The sequence below is a fragment of the Photinus pyralis genome, unplaced genomic scaffold (genome assembly GCF_008802855.1).
Source record: "Photinus pyralis isolate 1611_PpyrPB1 unplaced genomic scaffold, Ppyr1.3 Ppyr1.4_LG8, whole genome shotgun sequence".
NCBI classification, from domain to species: Eukaryota; Metazoa; Arthropoda; class Insecta; order Coleoptera; family Lampyridae; genus Photinus; species Photinus pyralis.
Window position 1 is genome coordinate 23,798,194 of NW_022170819.1, and position 21,805 is coordinate 23,819,998.

At 36.4% G+C, this 21,805-nt stretch overlaps 1 protein-coding gene across 9 annotated transcripts in view; it reads left to right on the forward strand.

Moving 5' to 3' along the window:
* Positions 1-21,805, forward strand: part of LOC116177739 (dual 3',5'-cyclic-AMP and -GMP phosphodiesterase 11) — an 84,135-nt gene that overhangs the window by 34,512 nt on the left and 27,818 nt on the right. For 2 of the 9 annotated variants that reach the window (XM_031496814.1, XM_031496816.1), the window contains exon 1: positions 12,447-12,737. The exons of the other annotated variants lie outside the window; for them this stretch is intronic. The gene's annotated coding sequence lies outside the window, so the exon portion shown is untranslated. Of the gene's footprint in view, positions 1-12,446; positions 12,738-21,805 lie in introns of those variants that run through there. 9 annotated transcript variants of the gene reach the window in all.

Genomic DNA, 21,805 nt, shown 5'->3' on the forward strand with positions numbered 1-21,805 from the left:
TGACTACAAGTGAGTGATAAGTAATAAGTATCTGATATAAATTAATAATCAATTGTAAATAAATACCACGTGATTAGATTTTCGTTACAATAGCAAACGGAAAGTTTCTAGAAATATCACGGAATATTTTCTAAGAGGCATCATATTTCAAGGAAAAGAATGGGTCGCATCCGCTTTCATTTCTTATCCTCGGTGACTAATGTTTTATCGATTTGATGGCGCCCCGATGTCTGGGATACTCGGTACACAATAAAGTGTAACTTACTTAGATTTTAGGCTCACAAGGTCATAAAAAATCATTTGGTGGGTTTTTTCAACAGCTATAATGTCAAACAAATTAAATATGTTTTCATTATTTATTGTGGTAACGATTACTTTCAATTGGGGTGCTAAATAGAGAGTGATTTTCAAATTTTTTTAGCGTAAACGTTTGGTTGAAAATGAAAAATGCAATTAGTTGAGTAGAAAAAAAATTTAATCGGCGGAAAAATTACGTAAAACAAATTGTTCCCAGGTTCTATTTTACAACTCGACGGCAGTAGTTGACGGAGCGGTGCTGTAGCCTTAACGGGACGGTACGGAACCTCGAGCGCCACCAGGAGTTAGTCGGTCCTTGCTCCTGGTCAAGGATGGTCGGCTTCGAATCGGTTTCGGAAGCCACGGGTACTGAAACGGAGAAGCGTAAAACTTCTGGGATCTTGCTGGCGAATATCTAAAAAACATTACGGCAGACGGGAATTTCCCAAATCGGAACAGAAACACAAATTAATTAACTGTATCGACTCCGAGATCGACTCGTTACGGGAAAACGAAACACGAAAACAAACCCCCTTTATACTTAACGGAAAAAATTTCAAGCGCGAAAAAGATCCCCCCTAAATCGTGCTGTTCCGTTATACTATAAACTTCCCAAAATACGAAAAGGGAATCTTCGATAACGATTTTTTCGATAGAATATTTAAAAATTGACACCTTCACTCATGAAACTATAGAACAATATTTAGTCAGAATCTCCATTTATTTATTTTCAATGGAACATTCTCACCGAGAAGAGATGGATTCCACTCCCAAGGTAAAATCAACCCTCGGTACAGGTACGTTGATCCTAATCCAAATTTTTAAATAGCCCTCTAAACAAGACTTCCACTATAAACTTGAATCAATTATTTGCAAACGGGTAATTTTCACCACTAAAAAATAAAATGCAACCCTCGGGAAAATTAAACTTTGAAGTAGTAAAACCTAATTCTCCCGGTTTTCCTTTGCCGACCAGCTTTTTTGCGCATTTTCCAACTCCGTCAATCCATTTTTCATAAATCCTCAGTTGTTCTAGAAATATTTTTAGATTTTAGATAAGTGGGCATCTTTGTAGAAACTTCTTTTGAAATTTTTATAGAAACGTGTCCATCTAACTTCTTAGAAATTTTTTTGCAAACCTTCTTCTAGGAATCTGGAAAACCATTTTAGGAATCTTCGGGGAAACTATTACAGGCAGTACCTATTAGTGACATAGTTGCCATTATGGGCAGTTTCGGCATTTTTAGGAGTACGGTGCCAAATAATGATCAATTGGCATTTGGAGTAAGTGTAAGGTAATGGAGAACTCCCAAAGCTAAAGTAAATTGACTCAAAGTCGCCTTGGAGCCATTCATTCCATTTCCACCATTGTGTCATGTGAGGGTTCAGATCTCAGCATCGAGATTAATGATGTACTTTTGACGTGCTAACACGAATGTGCTAATTACGTTGGAAAGTTCACACAAACTGAAATGTCGGAATATTGGATTTTTGTAAAACTCGGAGACACATATAAGCTTTACGAACCGTTGACGTTAACTTTTGGCATTTCATCGTAACAAAGTTACCCTCGCTAACAAAGTGTAAAGTTAACAATGCGCCTCTGGAAAATGTCACATCCTCGTAACCTCGCGCATTACATTACATGCGGCACTAATGTGAGGTAATGGCCCTGCCGCCATTATTTATTTTAGGTCATATATTGAAATGCGAATGCTGTTGTTCGGGATAAATCTCCTTTGTCCTCGGACACTTTATAAACATTTTATGTGCAAATTTTACATATTTATGCAAAATGGAGGGACCTCTCCATAACCGACTGAATTAATTAAATTAGACTGCAGGTACCTAATATCATTTCGTCGAAAACGGTCGTCGATATTTCGGTCACCTGCTTTTACGGCCCTCGATCCCTAACACCTGTAATATTAGTATAAATTCCAAGAAACAAGCTGGTCTATAGTCCAAAACACAAAGCTCGCCCAATCAAAATTGTAAAAATCACACTTTTACATTTGCTCCATAACAGAACACATAAAAGGATTTTACTAAAAATGCTGATCAATTCGTTGGATTAAACGCTCTGGGTGCAGTGTAAAAATTGGAACACGAAAACTTATTAATTCACTATACGTCGCTACCCTTTCGCTCCACCCGCATACGCAATTTCCGACAAAGTCGATACATAAATTATTATTACACGTTGCAGAACTTTAGTCATTTAAAAATTAATGAACTTCCAAACAAGATCAAAATTAAAACGAAATCCCCACGCAGATAAAATATGGACACTAGTCGCACGGAGCGCGATTGTATTATGCACGAGGAGTATCGCAGGGTTCGATTTTGGGTCCACCACGTACAGTATTAAAGACTTTATTCTGGAAGCTCCGTTAATAGCACGTTTTAAAAATACGTGTCGTGTAAACTGAATGGGCTATTTTTGTAACTGTAAATAAGATCAACGTAAGAAAAGATAAGGTATGTGCCAGATAGTGAACATATAGTTCGTCAGTATCATCGTTAAGATCTCTCACAAAATATCCATTTTTTTACCTATATCGCCACGTCAATTTTCTGTTGGGACTCTAAAGACTTCCAAAACAACAGAGGCCTTAAAGCACTGTAGTGAGACAAAGATAATTACTCTGATTACTTACCTTCTCCCAGACTCAGACCTCCTAAAACCTAGATAATAGTGTTAGGGCCCTATTTTACTTGTGTCTTGCAGTATCGGCCGATTGGCCACAGACACGCGGTCTGGTATTGGAGGTTGAAATGGCCTGCGGTTTACAGAACCAAGGTTGGAGACTCAATGGCCCCACTGACAGAAAAACAGTCGTGTCTTTATTATAGTAGGCGTAGTTCAGCCTAGGTCTGTTTAAGATAGGACCAAAATGTAAGGCATTATTTGGCCTTACTGTCAGCAGTAGTAAACCTTTTAAATTGAACCTAAATCAGTATAACTTATTTAAAGAACTTAATTAATTAACCCTTTCAGCTAAGTTAATATCATTCACTAGCAGCTTGCGTAATTAGCAAACTTAATTCCATTTCCAATTACAAATAATTGACAGTCAAACGTGTACTTTCGCGCGGCTTAATTTTTCTTTAACTCCTATCCTTAATTTATTAAGTCCGGTCTTGACCAACACCCCATCTGTTTCATTTGTTCATATCGGATCACACACAGATTTACGTAGGATTATAGAGTTACTCTACAATGGAATGTTATTGACTGACCTCCCGAGCGCTTTCTTTACAAATTAAATATCCATTTCCGTGTTTTATTTATTACTTCCTGGAAACTATATGAAACTTGAACGAGCTTAAGCATTTCTGTTTATGCAATCAGTCACGTATTCAAGTTTCGTTTATGTGACAAGTTATCAAACCCCTTTAAATAAGTATTGTCTGTTCACCCATATTAATATTTCTTGCAACGTTCTTGTAGAAATTTTAATTTAGATGAATCGCTACATTATGTTAAACTTTACATGTAGCGTTCTTACTTATATTCATTTTATTTTATTAAGGTCGGATCACTACCAGTACTTTAACGGTACTGAAAGGTTTTTGAATGCCCCTAAAGTTCACAAAGATTTATGATGCTCTTGAAGGCTCTTCGAAGTCAAATGTCATACTTAAAAGTTTAAAATTGCGCCGAAACTACAACGTTTCCTCTGATACTAAAAAAAACCGCACGTTCCATAAGAAAATGTCAGAAAATCGCTAATTTGTAGAAATCGTTCCATTAAAAAAAAGCAAGTTTGGTACATCATTGGATCATAGCACGCTACTAGTGACCAGAAGACCCTGTATGTGGGTAAAATTGCATATTCATATGGATGGTAGGTGCGAGTTGGTTTAAAAGCAATAATCAGGCTGGTTTAGAACGCATGGGTGTTACCAAACGTTTCGCTGTCTCAAAGCAGAATGTTTTTAATGTTTCTGCCACAGTGTCCTTAAAACTTTCTGCAAGTACCATGAGAAATGTTCTATATGCGTAATTCTTGGTTAACCTTTCATAAGGTGTTAGAAGTAAGACACAGCTGGTCGTTGCCATAAGGAGTTTTATCAGGCGTAAATTAATTATCGTACGTGTTTTGGTGCTGATAACTATGAAATAACGAATAACGAAAAATTGCGCGTTTCATATTGGAGAAGTGGGGACGTTTAGCTCGTTCCGTCGTTGATTAGAAAATTCGCGTGTAAATTTTTTACGTTAAATTACGGGCAGTCAATTTTGTTGAAGTTTCTAATTTTTTATAATAAATCTGTGCAGAAGCCAGTTAGCCACAATTGTGCGAAGAAGTTTATTATTTCCTTATTTGTCGATCGCCTGCGTGCGGAGTAATATGTTCAAACAAACTTTGTAGGTTTTTTTCTTGCAGGGATTTTCATTTAATTTGTTTTTCAGTGTTTCGGAGTAAATTGTTTGTCATTGGCAATCAATTTATTGTGTGTTTATCAGAATCCAAAAAGAATTAAATATTTCCTTAGAAATTAAATGGGTTTACGGTGTTGTAGGCGAATTTGAAATTCTTACTGGTCTTGTGTATTGATAAATGTGTTATTTATAATTGGATTTCTGCATAGCGACAAAATCGCACCTGCCACATTTTAAATCCTTGGCAAGTCCATGTTACGGCGCTGTAAGGCTAGATTTATGTTTGGTGAAGAAATCGAACTGGGCACATTTTAAATCATTGTTAATCTTGTGGCTTAATAAAGGTGTTTTAGAATTAGATTTATCATGTGTTGCATAATCACACTGCACACATTTTAAATTCTTGGCAGTCGCGTGTGGTAAAATGCTATTGCGCATGTGCGGTGTTCTACTTATGTTGCATAAAATATATCGGTCTGTTAGGGATGTAGGCACAGATGCTCATTGAAAATAAATGGGAGTGGGAGGATATATACAATCTAAGCTAGCTCTCTAAGAAAAGGAAATTGGAAGGTCTTGTGAATTATTTGTAATACTTTAAGACTCTTCAAGCCAAGTATCTTAAAATCATATTGGATCGCCGTCATAGCCATGTTGATTCAGCAGGGCCAGTTACCCGGGGATGTTGGATTGACAAATGAATGAAAAATCTTGATTTCGAAATTTTTCTTGTAAATTTATGCAAAAGTATAGAATATGTGACACGCATTATTGTTCTTTTTGGTCCTCTATTTTATTCCGTAAAAATCCAATATGGCGGCCGTAAAACATAAGAAAGTAGTAGCCTGTAGCTTCTACATCTAGCGTGCTATGGAAATTCTGATAACAGATTCAGATTCTCCGAAAAAAAGTACCCACAGAAGGTGATAACCGGATCCGTCCATTTCCGACGGTTTAATCTAGGGAAAATCAAAACGAAATTTGATATTTTCAGTTTTTCGGTGATATCTCTGTTATTTGCAGAGATTTTTCAAAAATTTCAAATGTGTTTCTTTGTCACAAAAAGGGGCTACTTGTCGTTACGGAGATCCCAATGGTGAGCCACGAAATTGAACCACCCTGTACAGTGTAGGTGTCGTAACTGCTACAGTTTTCAAGATATTTACTTTGTGCTTTTTACATTGTATACTTTAAAACCTGGCATCTGTATCAAAAAAACCTTAGCGTTTGGTGGAACTTTTCTGTAGCTTAAAACAAATTATAAAATGTATCGGGCATTGGAATATCTATCAATTTATGAACAACCCCTTTGACCAAGCCAACCTCTCGCCGGAGGTAGTGCTCCACTCCATCTCGCTGAAAGTGAATGTATCCATCTTCATCTAAATGGCGGAACCAAAAAGGTTCAAGCTCCAAATCGCAAAAAAAGGAGGCTGTGTTTTATTTGGATTTTTTCTTTCCCAAATTAACCGCTGACCTTCTCACTGACCACTGATGTGATTTGTCTCTAAAAATCGTCTGACCAAGGAATATCTCAATTATTAAGCCTATCATCTCGGCACAAATATTGTTTTCGTAACGCTTTCCACATAACCGGGGAACTCCAAACTCTTGCGACACTCGAGGAGACATCCGAAACTAGCAACTATGAAAAAATGTTCCCGAAATGTGAAAATTAACTGTTTACACAATTAGAGGGCTGAGGGATAATTCCCCTTTCACCCATAAGTTCATGGGGGAAGGAGGCGTCCTAATTGCGTAAATGAGGGGCTTAATCGTCGCCGTACCCTGAACCGAATAACATTACTTTGGGGTCAACAAATCTCAAAAGATACCAAATAATCGCATCGCGAATGAATCATCGTAAATTAATTACTCAGCAGCGATAAACATTCGCCACACGCACGGTTGAGTCTAAAAAACACGGTTCGCCCGTCGGTCTGTACAAATTTTTTTTACAAATTCACCGTTGGTTCATCGGTACTAAAAAGTTTGTACTGTGTAACACCGGTTTATGGATTACTCGGTTGTATTGGCGCCACGGAACTGACCTTGCCTTGGGCAAAAGATACTGGAACCGCATGTGTGTTGTGTACATATCCTTTTTTTTCATTGTTGATTTATTTATTTCTCTCTATTACATTGATATAGGTGGTCATTTGATCGCGACTCGGACAACTCTTTCAAATTGATGAAAATTAAGGTCAAAGAACTTGAGGCTTCATGACTTTAGGTTACCTGGCGCCAATGCGTGATTACTGTTAGAAAATACCATCATAGGTTGTGTATTTTAATGAATGGCGCTACGAATTTTCAGTATTCAGGAAGCATAGCAGCCACCTCTCTATTCGGTATTAATTTTAATTGTCCGCATGCCTAGACCATTCCGGATGATGTAATGTAAAAATGAGGATAATCGGAATTGTTTCGAGCGGCAGAGAAAAAAAAACGATAGATGAAGGTTAAATTTGGCGCGTTGGACGGATCTGAAATTATAAACAAACGCGAATGTGAATCAACAAAGAGCTTATGGGAAATGGGGCAGGAATTGGGAAGGATGGAGATGCTTAGAGACGTAGACAAATTAGCGCTGGTAAGGTACCACCAAGGGAATTACAATGACTAAGTTGTTATCTCAGATTACTTCCTCGAAGTTTGCAAATTAGATGGTTTAATTTTCCGATTAGCACCTCGCGTCGTAGTGAGGTAGTTGGGTTTTTCGGTTGACAACAATTGTAATAACTAATAAAGTTACTGTCGCCAGGTAATAGAAAAATGATTTCTTGGTTCGTGGTCACTGAGGCTGTAAGCGGTCTATTATTATCCCAAAGGATCCCTCCCAAGTTCCTCGTAAGGTCTCGAATGTGTTTCTAAAGTTGTGGTCGAATCTGTCATAAGTTCTGTTGCAATGTTCTTTATTTTCCTCTCAATTGCCTAGGTGCCATGGGTTCATTTGAAGTTCTTTTCTCAATTTTTTCTCAAGTTCCCTGAATTTCCAGCTCTCACGTCAACAACAACAATCAAACCCATATCAGGGTTGCCCTCTCTTAATCATACGAGAATAGCTCTAGGGACTTCATTGATTATATGGTAATGACTAGGGTAATGAGCTATTGAAAACCTTCCAGGAAATGTATTCACTTACTTCTTTTCAAATTTTCTCTTCTCCCTCACAGTCGTGACCTTACACCTATATTTAAAATATCGTACCATCATCTTTCAGGCAAATGAATGTAGTTCATCAGACTGTTATGTAACGGAGACCGACATTCACACCAGCGGCTCACGGTACGAAGAATAAGGGTAGCGCACAGGCGCCTGCAATTTTGGCCAGGACATCACCTGTCTCATTGTAAAAATAGATATGGTTGTGTTCAGGGTTTATTTTCGTGGTTTGAGTTCAGACGCCCCGCAAGCGAGGATATAACCTTGTCTCTTTGTAATAGAGGTATACAGGGTCTCACGCTCAAACCATTTGAGATGTAGCCATGAAACCGCTTCCATTTCACTTATTTTGAGGTTCAAACGAATTTTTTCATATACAGGGAAAATAGGCTTTCTAATAATGTATCACATGACCTATGTTGCTATTAAAAAAATTCAAGATGACGGTCGCGCTCAAACATCCTGTATATAAACAAGTTCTCTTTAATCTCAAAATATATAACATAATTTCAAATGGAATTCATTATCTATATCTCAAACCGTTTGTGCGTGAGAGCTTCTGTTCCATCTTTAATAGCGAGATATACGTTTTGCCACCACCAATAGGTACATATATTTCGTCGTCCAGATGTTCATTTTCCTTCTGTGAGTATCTTCTTCCGACACTCCGTTCTCGAGATATTCGTGTTGACTTTATCTATAGATCTTGTCTTTTTCAGACGTTCTACTTTCTCTTTGCCAGTGCCCTCCGACAATTTGTTCTCGAGATATGTGAGTATCCCCTTCCGACACTCCGTTCTCGATATATTCGCACTTACAGTTTAACTCTGCCGTTAGGCATGTTTTGTCCAGACGTTCTCTCTGTGAGTACCCCCTTCGACCAGAGACTTGTTACCCTCCGACACGCCGTTCATGAGATATTCATTTTGACTTCTCCAATAGTTTTGCTTTGGTCAGGTATTCCACTAGCCCTTTGTGAATACCCTCCTCCGACATTTCATTTTAGAGATATTCGCAGTTAAAGTTCTGACATCGTGAATAGATGTGTCTCGTCCAAACTGCACTTTTTGACTTTTCTTACTCTTGTCCGACACTCTGTTCTCGAGATATGAGTTTTAACTTATCTCGAAAAGAAGTTGCAGATGAGGCCACTAGAAATAATTATTGCTGTTGAGACTTTTCATTTGAGTATCATGAAGGATAATACCCCCCCCCCCCCCTCTTTCCCCCATTACATAAGGGTAAGGAATTATAACCGATCTCGATAATACGTCGTGGGTGGTTGGAAGAAGTCAATTTCTTCTGTTGAGACCTTTCATTAGAGTACCTTGATGAATAAATTCAGTATCCCCTTATCCCCCCAATTTGGATATGAGGTTAAAGAGAAGGGCGGTAGTTTGTAGAAAACAGTTCCTTTCGTTGAGACCTTTAATTAGAGTACCATGAAAGATAAAACCGATTCCCCGGCCGCCAACGACAACGAACCGTTGACAGACCTTTCATTAGAATACCATGAAGGGTAGAACGCGTGTTTACCCCCCCCCCCCTCGTTATTGGGGTCGTCCACATTTGAATTTTCGAAATATTTCTAAAACCAAAAAAGGCACACATCGTGAGCATAAATAATGTCTTCCTTTTTCTGTTTAGCCGGAAATGACCTCAACTCTTTGTTTTTAAATGCAACGCCCTGTATATTTTATTGTAATCGCTCCCTACCTCGACAGGTGCTTCATTTACTATGTACTGAAAATATGCCTGTACCGTGTGCCCTATTTTGGTTGACACTGCAGTGTATCTCGGCTGTTTTTAAAGATAGCAAGTTGCGCTTTTCGCCACCCCTGTACCACTTTTTTGTGAAACTTTTAATACCACGAACAGAATCAAGCTGGCTACGTTTGTTTCTGAGATACAGAGTGTAAACGAAAAGTTTGACTTGGGACGTTATCATATATTACGTAAGATAGAAAAAAGGTAAAACTGCCTATGTTCCATATATTTACGTAGAGTCCAGTGGCGTAGTAAACAAAATTTGCACCACTGTTTCAAGAATTTGACCTATCAACGTTCCTGATGACATTTATTTTTTAAAATTGTAGCCATGAAGATCAATAAACCTGATGTTTTACTGTTTTTATCTAGTAGACAATGGATTGATGAGATTTTGTTTTGTTTATTGTATCTGTGATAACAAGGCAGCCAAAATCAACTTCATTCATTTACGTGGTTTTATTTATTTACAATTAACTAACAACAAATTTATAACAGTCTTCAAATGGATTAATTTATAACAGTAATTATTATTTATCACTAATTTATAACATAGCACAAGCGCATCGAAGTTGGAACTGTCTGACACGCAATTCGATTTGCTTAAGTATATAGCAAGCAACGCCTCTTTTTCGAAAGATCCCGAATGCAACCGACTATTCTAGAATGTTCTCGAACAAACACGTCATATTTCTCGTGAAGATTACGTCACACATGCCCTCGTTCTTTATCGTCAATGACTTATCTTTCATGACGCCTCGATATCTATCGGGATTTCTGGAATATTCGCTACAATACAAAAAAAAATCGTTAAGCCGCTTGTGAGCAAGAGGCTAAGTGCACTTTTAAATTTGTTTTTTCGATTTTAATAGCTCTTATGGACATTTTATGCCTTAACGAGAATACAAACATGAAATAATTTTTAATGTCTGATCGAATGACACCAATACCAAGTCTGTAAGTGGTGTAGTTCCGGAGCCTTTGTGATTCAGACAGACAGACAGATATAAGGAATGTAAAAGTGCACTTTTTATTTTCTGAATGTGAAAGTGCACTAAAAATATAGCTTACATAAGTAAGTGGATACAATCCATGGTCTATGCAGAATGCCTAGGAATTGAAGAAAATCCACGGCGCCTTATTTACTGTGATACATCAATATAATCAGAAAGAGAATGCAAAAAATTGCCGTTATATACACGGTGTTGCATTTAAAAAATAGCAATTTTGGGTCAAATCTCAGAAAGCGCGGTCCAAAATATTTTTTACTAGACGCCACTGGATCCTACGTAGAAATATAGGGTTAACAAAAAGTCAGTTTCCGTTTTCGCCCTGTATCTCAGAAACAAACGTAGATAGATTGATTCTGCTTGTGGTATTAAAAGTTTGACAGATAAATGGTACTGGGTCGCGAAAACCGCGGGTTCCAATCGGCAAAGTTCTATCGACTTTTTAATTGTTCAGTTTCAAAATTTTGGATTGACTACGAAGACATTCTGAGATGCAACAACGAATGTTGCAAAAATTTACTGCAATATCTGTTCAGAGATCCAATTTACTTGAAATGGACCATGCGGACCATAACCTGTTTGCGAAGTAATTTATTAACTAGATAGATCGGAAAAAACTGACATTCATACGCACTCTATGATACTCTATTTGCTTATTTTAAGGCATTTAAGGAAATTATCAACTTCAGCTGACAATGGCTTTCAGACTAAGTAATGCAGGAATAATACGATAGCACTAACATATTGCCGAAAACCTTTTAAAACCGAAAGTCGAAAAAAGGAGACCTTACAATAATTATTGAATGCATAAATATTTGTTATATAAGCACAGCAATCCCTTTATAAGTAACGGAGATCTGAGACTTTTTACTTACCCTGTACCTAAATTAAGTGTATGACTATAATTCTCGTGTTAGTAATCGATTTAAATCTTATTATTTACTGCCGCTTTAATAATTACCAAGAATTCCAAATGATAGATGGTTTTGGTTTTTAGCGGAATTTTTCGGAAGAAAAAAAAACCCTTAGGTGAGGGTTTTGTCCGTCCGTCTGTTCCTTGTCTTAACTTGAGAACGAAAAGAGACAGCGATATCGAACCTTTGCCAATCGATTTCTACGAGTTGAAGGATCAGTGCTATTGAATATGAGCCGCATGAAAAGTCCTCTTTCCGATCGCGAGCCGAGATTCTTCATGTTTTGGGGCGGTCCATGTAGAATGCCTAGGAACTGGTCCACGACACCTTATTTATTGCTGCCAGTACCTGTCGCGGCGCCAGGACGTGCCTAGGAGGACTTCGCCCCTCGGGTCGGACAAAAGAGCTCAATTAACACGCTATATATACAACTTTTCAGAAACCTATTTGTATAATAAGTTGTTCATCTTTGAACACCATGTATATATTTCGGCTTTGTGCTAACTTTCCGAACCTCTGTTGGTGGGTGTAAATTGCAATTAGAATTTCTCCAATTACCAAACGATGGACTGGGTTACATTAATGGCTGAACTCCCCTGATCAAATTTGGCTAAATTATAACTCAATTTCTTCCTACGGTCCCTTCGCTCGCTCGCCCGTGCAATTTTCTAGTCCGCTAAAGTGGACTAAATAAGACAAACGATGCAATAAGGCCCCGTCGGAATGAGTTTCGTTGTTTTTCCCTTATCGCCTCATTCGATAATTTCTCGCGTCGCGGCCACTTCCAGGGGGTGTGGGGGCGGTTCTTTTTATCGAAATAATCAGCTGGAAGCGAGAATATACAATCGAGTCAGTTTATGTAAAAACTTGATGATTTAAGCTTGCGTCAAGTTCACATGAAAACTCAAGGTTTGAAAGTGTGTGCGCGCTGTCGCCTTTACATACGGCGGCATCGTCACCGTCTACAGTCAGTTGCTGGTGGAAGCGCGCGAGTTGAACAACTCCTCCGTGTCTCTTTTATTTACTTATCTCGCGTTATCGCGGCACCGAAGCTTTTAAGTAGCAACGTTCGATATTAAGTTGCGTAAACATTTCGGGCGAATTATGTGATTACTCTGAGGACGTCAGTGTTTTTTCGTTTGGTTTTTTGTGTTATTTTTTCGTTGTGGATTACGTTCGGGCTCGGCGCCGATGGTGAGGCAATTTTTGTGTTTTTGATAAAAGAACAAACTCGAATGCGGCCCATTGTTTGCCTAGGCGGAGGGCGCGCTCTCTCCTTCATTCAAATTACGAAAATAAACCTCCACTCAAATCCCTGATATCTTTTGCCAAGACGTAGTTGTGCCAGTTTTCGATATTATAATGCCTCGAATTGTTGTCTACCATCTTGCATCATAAGGTTTTGCTTCAAGGTTGTAGGTTATTGCTTCCAACATTCCTTAACTCTTTAAAAGCACGGTGTACGACCTCTGGTGCATTCAAAATATATCTAAACTTCGCTTATTAATTATAAAGCGATTTCGTTGTTATTGTTGTTCTTCTTAGTTCATTGTCACCGCGTTGTTGAAATCGCCTAAGTAAACAAGCGCACAAAAAAATCACGTGTTTACGTGTGCGTGTTAAATTGCACATATTACCTAATGCGATTTCAGGTAATGTCGCAATTGAAATTCTCGCTCCGACTGAAATGGATTAATCTTTTACAGTTAAATTTGCGGTGAGTCAATCGCCGCAAAACCGAGCCTAGGCTTCCAAGATTTTTTTGCCGTTTATATACTCCGAAGAAGACGAATCGTGTGATTCACGATTCCTCGAATCGCGCGTTCGCATTGTGAAAATTGGAAAAATTCGTAAAATCATGAATCGATTGCGTTGATCAATCAGATTTTCCACGCTCGTACAATCGAAAAATTCGATCTGAAATGACGTCAATAATGAAATTACCCGCGTATCGTAAACGTAGTAATACCCAGTTTTATCGCTTATGATTTATTGCTCGCGATATGTGCAACGCTGCAATATTGAAATCGTGTACTTTGCAACTCGGGCAAATTTGTCTGTGTCTGTCTGTCTTTTTCTTGTTTTTGTTTGTACATTTGTATTTCCTTATCATTCCACTTTCAACAACACATCAACTCAAAATCACCCGATGGATAAAGTTGCTTCAATAGTACATTTTTTCAGATCTAAGAAAAAAGGAAAATGTAATAGACAGAGACAGAGTTACAATAATTAAAACTAAGACCTACAGTTTTCAATGAATTTTGATATTTATTGCGAAGTTAGCAGCTGGGTTTGCAGTATACAAGACTAATGCAATCTTTGGGGTAGTAGAATCTCGACTAGAACTATAAATTCTGGACACGAACAGACCCAAAATACAGGTTCTGTAGTGCAACTCCAAAATTTCAAAATGTGCACGATTCGGTTCAAGGATCAGTGCTATTGAATATGAGCCGGATTAAAAGTCTGGTTTCTGAATGCGACTTGGAGTGGCAAAAAAACCCTACTGAAAATCACACACGATCTTGTTTTAAGGTTTGTATGAATGTCCCACGGGCCACGACGAATACCGATTATCTATATCTCGAAAAGGATATTATGAACATTTGACAATATAGTAATGTCAATAGAGTATTTAGACAATGGTAAGAGGAAAGGAATTCATCCTCGAATTTATCTAAAATATTTTCAAGTTTGTGTCACCTTTATATCGAACCTTATATCGAAAGTTGACATACTTTAAATGCAACACCCTATATATTATTACATTTTTAGATTCCAAGTAAAATTCTAATTCATGTATCATATAAAATTCTTATGCCAAAAATGCCGCCCAAATCATACTTGTCAATTATTCCTGTATGAGAACTGTTATTTAATTAGGGCGGGTTTTCTTTTAGAAGAGGCTCGAGAAGAGGTTTCGCTTTAGTGGACTGTGCTGATTATAAATAAATACAGGGGTTTGAAAAACTAAAATTAAAAATTGAATTGAATTTTTTTTGGAAACCATGTATTTTTAGCGTATTTTTGAAGAATGTTTGTTTGCGTTTTGTCTGTCTGTCCGTCCTACTACTTGTAGAGGAATTGTCCTAGAGTTCTGGAAGTTCATGCAATAATTGGTAACCTATACCTTGAAGGAATGTCAGACGGCTTTCAAATTTTGGTGTCTTTACGGAGAGCCCCGAGGGGAAAATCATTGTAGAATTTTGGTGTAGACTATTTTATAAAATTTTTAATATTTTTTAGATTTTACGAATTTTTTGGAATTTTTGTAGTACTTTTTTTTTAATTGTCTGGAATTTTTTCCAAAAAAATTTTCCGATCAAAATGAAAAGTTGAAAGGAATTGGTGGGGAGGGAGCTAAGGGGAGCTGGTTTTATCCTTCATGGTACTCTAATGAAAGGTCTCAACGAAAGGAATTAATTTCTGCCGACCCTCATCATGATCGGTTATAATTCCTCATATCTCAAGAAAGTGTCGGAGGAGGGAGATTTCTTACCCTTGTGAAGTAAGCAATAATCAATCAGCGAGTTAATCAGCAATTGATTGTGCACATTTTTTGTTAATAACGTTAAATATGCAAATCCTATTAAAGGTGTTCGGACACTACCAAATATTGCGATTGATATTATATTAGGTAAATCTACACAAATCATTCCTTAAATATCGCTAATAAAATTACCCTTTAGCCTTATTTTTTTATACATATAATTTTTAAACCTGGTCAATTTTTTGACATAATGAGAAGGAAGGAGGTGGAAATCGCAGATAAAATTTTGCAGGGATAGATCCATATCCACCTGATCTTTGAAAATTCTCGTTAATCCACAGAATATCCTTGGATTTCCATGGATATCCCCGGAAATCCACGGAATATCTGACTTTACAAATCTGCCAACATCTTGTTGGGAATTTCCATCATTGACTATCCATCTGGATATGTTGCGATCATACTAAACTACACTTGAAATTGAACTATGGGTTCTCTTCAAATATAAAATCAATTAAGAGGTACTTACGCAAGGAAACGAATGTATTGTAACGTAAATAAGAACATATATTGAATTACGTGATTTATTTATTTACAATTAATTATTTAATTTATCACATAAGAGGGGGAATCTTACTAATAATCACTTCGGCATCGATGTTGGAACTACCATTAAACAGGTCGATTTGCTTTATGCAATTTGTTCAATATCTTTTTTTATTTTGCGAGATGCGAAAAAACTGTGTTTTAAATACCACGCATTTTTTTTCTTTGAAAAGAGGAATCAATTTGCTGTAACACAACAGTACCGCCCATCCTGACAGCACACGGAATGCTTGATTTCATGTTCTAAATATTGAATCACAAATTTCTTGATTTTTTGTATATCAACCATATATTTAAAAAAAGAGACATTGCATTTGAAAAACAAAAATTCCGACATTCTTGGAAATTCCCGAATATCCGCTCATTCGCTTTTGTTTCTTATCGCCGGTTTTTAATCTTTTATTGCGCCTGGATGGCTGCTGGCGCCCCGATGTCTGGGATACTCGCTCCATTAAATTAATGCAAGACAAATCTATCTAGGTATCTTTTTCTGGGTACGTTGGTAGTGCAAAAACCTCATCAATTTTTTGGAGAAAACGGCAAAACATCTTGACCTTGACGGGTAGGAGGAAGATTTTCATAAGTATATAAGCGATATATAAGTATTTAAAAAAACACGCAATAAAAGATAAAACATTTTAATAATTAATTAATAATAATCTTTTTGAAACTTGTTTTTTTAACTCTTTGAGTGATTTAGGTAGGTAACTGATTTGAACTAAAAAATTTAATGATTCCAAAAGATTAACAATAGATATTTGAAAAATTAAAGAATTCAAGTTTTTTTGAAATTTTTGTCTATTTTTCAATTATTTAACTGATACTGATTTGAACTAAAAAATTCAATAGGTATTCATTCAAAGAATTAAAAAAAAATTCAACAATCTTTTTTAAATGTTATTTTTTTAATTATTTGACTGATTAGATTGACGTGGACCTCGATGTGGACTAAAAAAGTCAATATTGATTTAAAAAGATAAAAAAAAGATAGAAAAATGTAATAATCTTTTTGAAAATTGTCTTTTTTTAACAATTTGACTTATTTAGGTAACTGATTCGAGCTAAAAAAATCAATATTGTTTGAAAAAGATTAAAAAAAGATGTTTGAAAAATTAAAGAATTCAACAATCTTTTTGAAATGTTTGTCTATTTTTTTAATTATCTGACTTATTTAACTGATTTGAACCAAAAAATTAAATATTGATTCAAAAAAGATTAAAAAAGATTAGACAGATTTAAAAATTCAACAAAATTTGTTAAATTTTTGTTTATTTTTAAATTTGACTGATTTAACTGATTTTAACTAAAAAATTCAATATTGATTCAAAAAGATTTAAAAAAATATTAGAAAAGTTCAACAATCTTTTTGAATTTTTGTTTATTATTTGAAGCTTTAAAATTTTTTAATATCTTTTTTAATATTGTTAAATCTTTTTTAAATTTTTTCGAATCATTTGAATCTTTGTTTAATTATCCCTGGTATGTGCAGATTATTCAACACTCATTATAAAAAAACCTTTTTGGTATCCCTTCTAAGAAAATATACCGCATTTCTGAAATTGGCAATTTTTTTATATTACCCCGTATTTCTTAATCGATCCAATATATTTTACTTACCATTTGAAGTTTGACGCAAAACGAGCATATGACGCCTATATTACTTTTTAGGGGAATTTTTCGAAAGAAAAATCATTCCCCTTATGTGATAGTTTTGTCCGTCTGCCTGTGTACCGTCTAACTCGAGAACGAGAAGAGACAGCGATGTCAAACCTTCGCCAGTCGATTTCCAAGGATCACTGCTATTGAATATGAGCCGGATCAAAAGTCTGGTTTCCCAATACCAGCCGAGTGGCAAAAAATTCCCTTACTGAAAATCGTATGCGATTCTTCGTTTGATAAAATTAACAATTAAGGAGATACCCTAGAAAAGTGTCAAAAATGAGACACTCTGTAGTTTCCGAAAATAGCACCGAGTTTTGGTGCACTGAGATACAATTATGAAGAAGGTACAGTAAGGATTTCGGACGAATTTGTGACAAGACTGCGAGGTCATTACCTTCACTTCTTCGTGCCGTTTTTTTAAAGAGAATAAGTGCGAAATATACGGAGTTAGTAAAATTGGTCCTAATATGTAACCTTGTGGTATGCCGTTTTCACAATTTTATTGTTACCAGAACAAATATGCGGCGTATATTTTTGAATCTTGTCGTCAGCAGAACGCGGAGGTAATTTTTATAGTTCCTCTTTAATTAAGCGGCCGTCGGTAGGTGTGTGTACATATGGCAATGCGTGATAAGATAGCGCTTGTGTGTATATTATTCTACGTGTCGGAGGTTTCGCAAGTAAAGCAATGCAAAACGGGACAGGTGATTTGCCTTTAAACAGCGCAATTCAGTTCATGCACGAGAAAAGTGTATAGACTTGTCTCACGTGCAGAAGGTGAAGAATCTGTAATGAGAATAAACTACAATACGTGCTGAATGAGCAAAGTGTGGAAATCGGCGGGTCACGGCGTACCTCAAGGCTATATAGATGGGCCCACATTATTCCCGATGTCCCATTTCGGTTGCGATTAATCTATATCGACCTTTCCAATTATTACGGGTGACAGGTTGTATTAAAAATAAGTCCGCATTAATCAATTAAACAAGACAGTAAGTATATTTAAAATATCTCTTGCCGAATTTAATTATTCAACGCGACAAACACGCACTGTAGAAGATATTATCGGTCGTAATCCATTAAACTATCCACATCGGTTTGTTCCATTTGTGGAAGTATGAAGCAATAATAGCGTAAAACTTTTATGTCCGATAGCAAACGATTCTTTTTTTGGCGAGTGGGACAATGCGTAATTAATCGATAATGTGAAATCGGGAACATAACTTTCTAACGTGTAGTACATAATAAGTACAGTTAAAATAACTAAACTTACTTTGATCAATTTAGTTGAAACAGTACATTTCGGGCGTGAAAATATGTAAAAATATGTATTTTTGATTGTAACGAGATTAGCTGCTGCCAAAGGCGCTAAAACTGTCATCATCATTCCGAGCGCATCAATCATTTCCACAACAGCGAAGATATTGGCGTTATTTGGCAATATTTGATGTAATTAGTGTCCAAAAATAAGATTTGGCATATTTTTACATATTTATTGGCATTCGTTGTCACGAGGTTGTGCATGACAATTAAAAAAACATCGATTGCAGGTTAATTGTTATTGCAAGAGCTAGAGCGATTCACTTATATGCTATAGGTTAAATAATCCGAATAAAAAGAGAGATACTATATTGCAAACCTACGTACCTACTCTTAAAAATGACATTTGTTATAATTAGTAATTACAGTGCCAAAGAAATACTTTCGATTTCCTGTTAGTCTTCAGTCGTCCACAGACGCGTTAACACGTATATCAGCATTATCCCATAAAGTTTACGCGATTATACTGATATTATTTGTGCATTTCTTTCTCGTGTGTAAGCTTTTTCTAGGATTTTCTAGAAGGACGGGGGGAAACGTTATGTGTAAGTAAGTACAGAACTTTTTGTTTTATTTTGCTTTGCTTTTTTTTCTTTTGTAAAATTTGAAATGCATAATTTGTCATTTGCTAAGAGTAGCGTAGGTTTGCACTATAGCACCTCTCTCGTTCACTTATATCATATGGAAGTAAAGGTTTCACCTATACTTAACTAATTTTTATTTGCAATGGTAGTAAGAAGAAATTGCACATACCTATCTAATTAACGACCTTGCACCACAAACTAGGTCACCTGGGACAAAATCTGTTCTACTAATGTGTTGATTAGTAAACCAATGTAATATGGAGGAGGGGGCTTTCATTTGGTCTCATTTTGCATTTTAAGGAAACAAATTCAGAATAGCAAACAAGCCTTTCTATGAAATTAGAACGTAAATTACCTCATTTAAGTTTTCGCAAGGTAAACCTTCCCCTAAAGAGGCCAGGGTGGATACGAATTTTAATCTCAATTGCCCTCGGTTATGCGAAACATAAGTCGAACGTAGCCTCTTAAACCAGGCGGAACGCATAATGAAGGGAGTAGAAAACCCTTGATAAACCCTCAAGACTGTAACGACACGTATTTGACATAGTTTCGCGACACTTGAGGGATGACGAGCGTCGATAATAACAAAATCGGATAAGCTAGGGGAAGTATTTGCACTTTGGGAAGCCGAAGCCAGATACGGAGGTATTTTGAAATTCAAGCTTCAATGTTGAATAAAAGACGGAATGGGGGCGTCGCTATTAATTTTAAATGACTTGTGAGAATTTTAGGTGAGATATGCCTATATGAAGCGATTGAAATACACTATCTTCACATATTGAATCCCAGATTAATCAAGACTAAGAAACACTAAATCAACTTTTCAACATCCTCCAGAGAGCCAAATTCCAATTTAACTGTTCACGGAAAATGTCAAAAGTGAATTTTCCCGTTGCAAATGTCACGTAATCAAGTTTATCAATAGTTCCTTGCATTGGGGTGTAATGTAATTCGTTTGTTTTTAAAGTCTTCATTGTTAAATGTGCAACGACTTTTCTCGAGAGCTTCACAACTTCACTTACAGTATCTGACGTCATCATTCGAATTGCTCGGACAATACAATTTTAAACCAATATATTAACAACCACTTGATTTTATTTCAAAAATTCCCCTCTCACCCCCAGCGCTGGAAGTTCTTAAGCTTTTTGGAGTGTAAAGCTGGGGGACAAGGACATAATGTTCATTCCATCATAGCACTCTAATTAAAAACTTATGAAGGCCCCCCCCCCTTATTTAATTTTTTTTCTGAAACTTAAAACACTGGATACTCAATCCAAATGAAAACCAATCGCAGCAATAAAGAATTTGTTCAATTTAGAATAAAAAGAAACCGGAATAACGGCAATACTGCACATAATTTTTACAACAATGGGTAAGAATCCTCTCCCATACAATTCCAAGAATGAAATATTCGAAATTTCGAACTCGTCTAGGAGTTTTTGAAAATACATATACACTGTGTTCGCTATAAGGATGGAGATATCCGAAACTATAGAAGATACGACGATGGTCAAATTCGAGAAAAAATGCACAATTAAAGGCATGCTGTAAACAAAAATCAGAAAATTCCGATTACTTCCGAAGATATGCCAGAAAAACCGAAAAAACCCGTTTTCGTTTTTATTTTTTTCCCTCGGGTTTTTCTGGCATATCTTCGGAAGTAATCGGAATTTTCTGATTTTGTTTACAGCATGATAACTACTCTTTAATTGCGTAATTTTTTCCTAATTTGACGATCCTTTATGGTTTCCGAAATCCCGAAATTATCTTGGACACAGTGTATACAGTGGTTTGATTGTCCTTTCCAGAAAAAAACCCATGACAGTAGTAAAGGTTAGATTAAAAGGGTCGAGTCTTTTTTTCTTGGGAGGTTTTAAAATCCTCACTCAGTATTTAAGGCTGCTGAGGGTATTGCATATCTCCGAGACACCCCGGTCCTACGTGCTGTGGAATACTACGAGGGGTCATGGGAGGGGGGATATGAAATACCCCCAAGTATATTAGGTACCGTGGGTCCATTGTCATTGTCAAGAAAACTCCCATGACAGTAATGAGGGTTAGAGGGAAAGGGTCGTTGCGTCTTTCTTTGTTGGATGGTTTGAAATCCTTGTCACGTTAAGTAATTAGTTTTTGCTGGGGCCCCGACTCTCCGGTGTTATGTTCAGTGGAATACTATTTTGCAGAAGGGGGAAAGTATTACCGTGGGGTCTGGAGAGCATGGAATATTCCCCCTCTCCCCGTGTATTATATACATTCCATTGTCATTTCATGAAAACCCCCATGACAATATTCTTTTCTGAAAATCACAAATATGTTGAAAATTTTGGAAATTGTGAGGGCATTTTTGAAATGTTTCAAAAATCTTGGAAGTGAAAATATTTTTGAAGTTTCTGGGACTTTTGGAAATATTTAAAAAATGCTTCGAAAATTTGTTAGACATATTAAAAAATTTTGAAGAGATATAATAGAAACAGGGATTTCGAAAATGTTATGTATTTTGAAAATGTCAACGTTTTGGAAATCACGAATTTTTGGAAAATGATTACGAAACTGTGAAAATGGTGATTTTGAATATGTAGGTATTTGTAATTTATTTT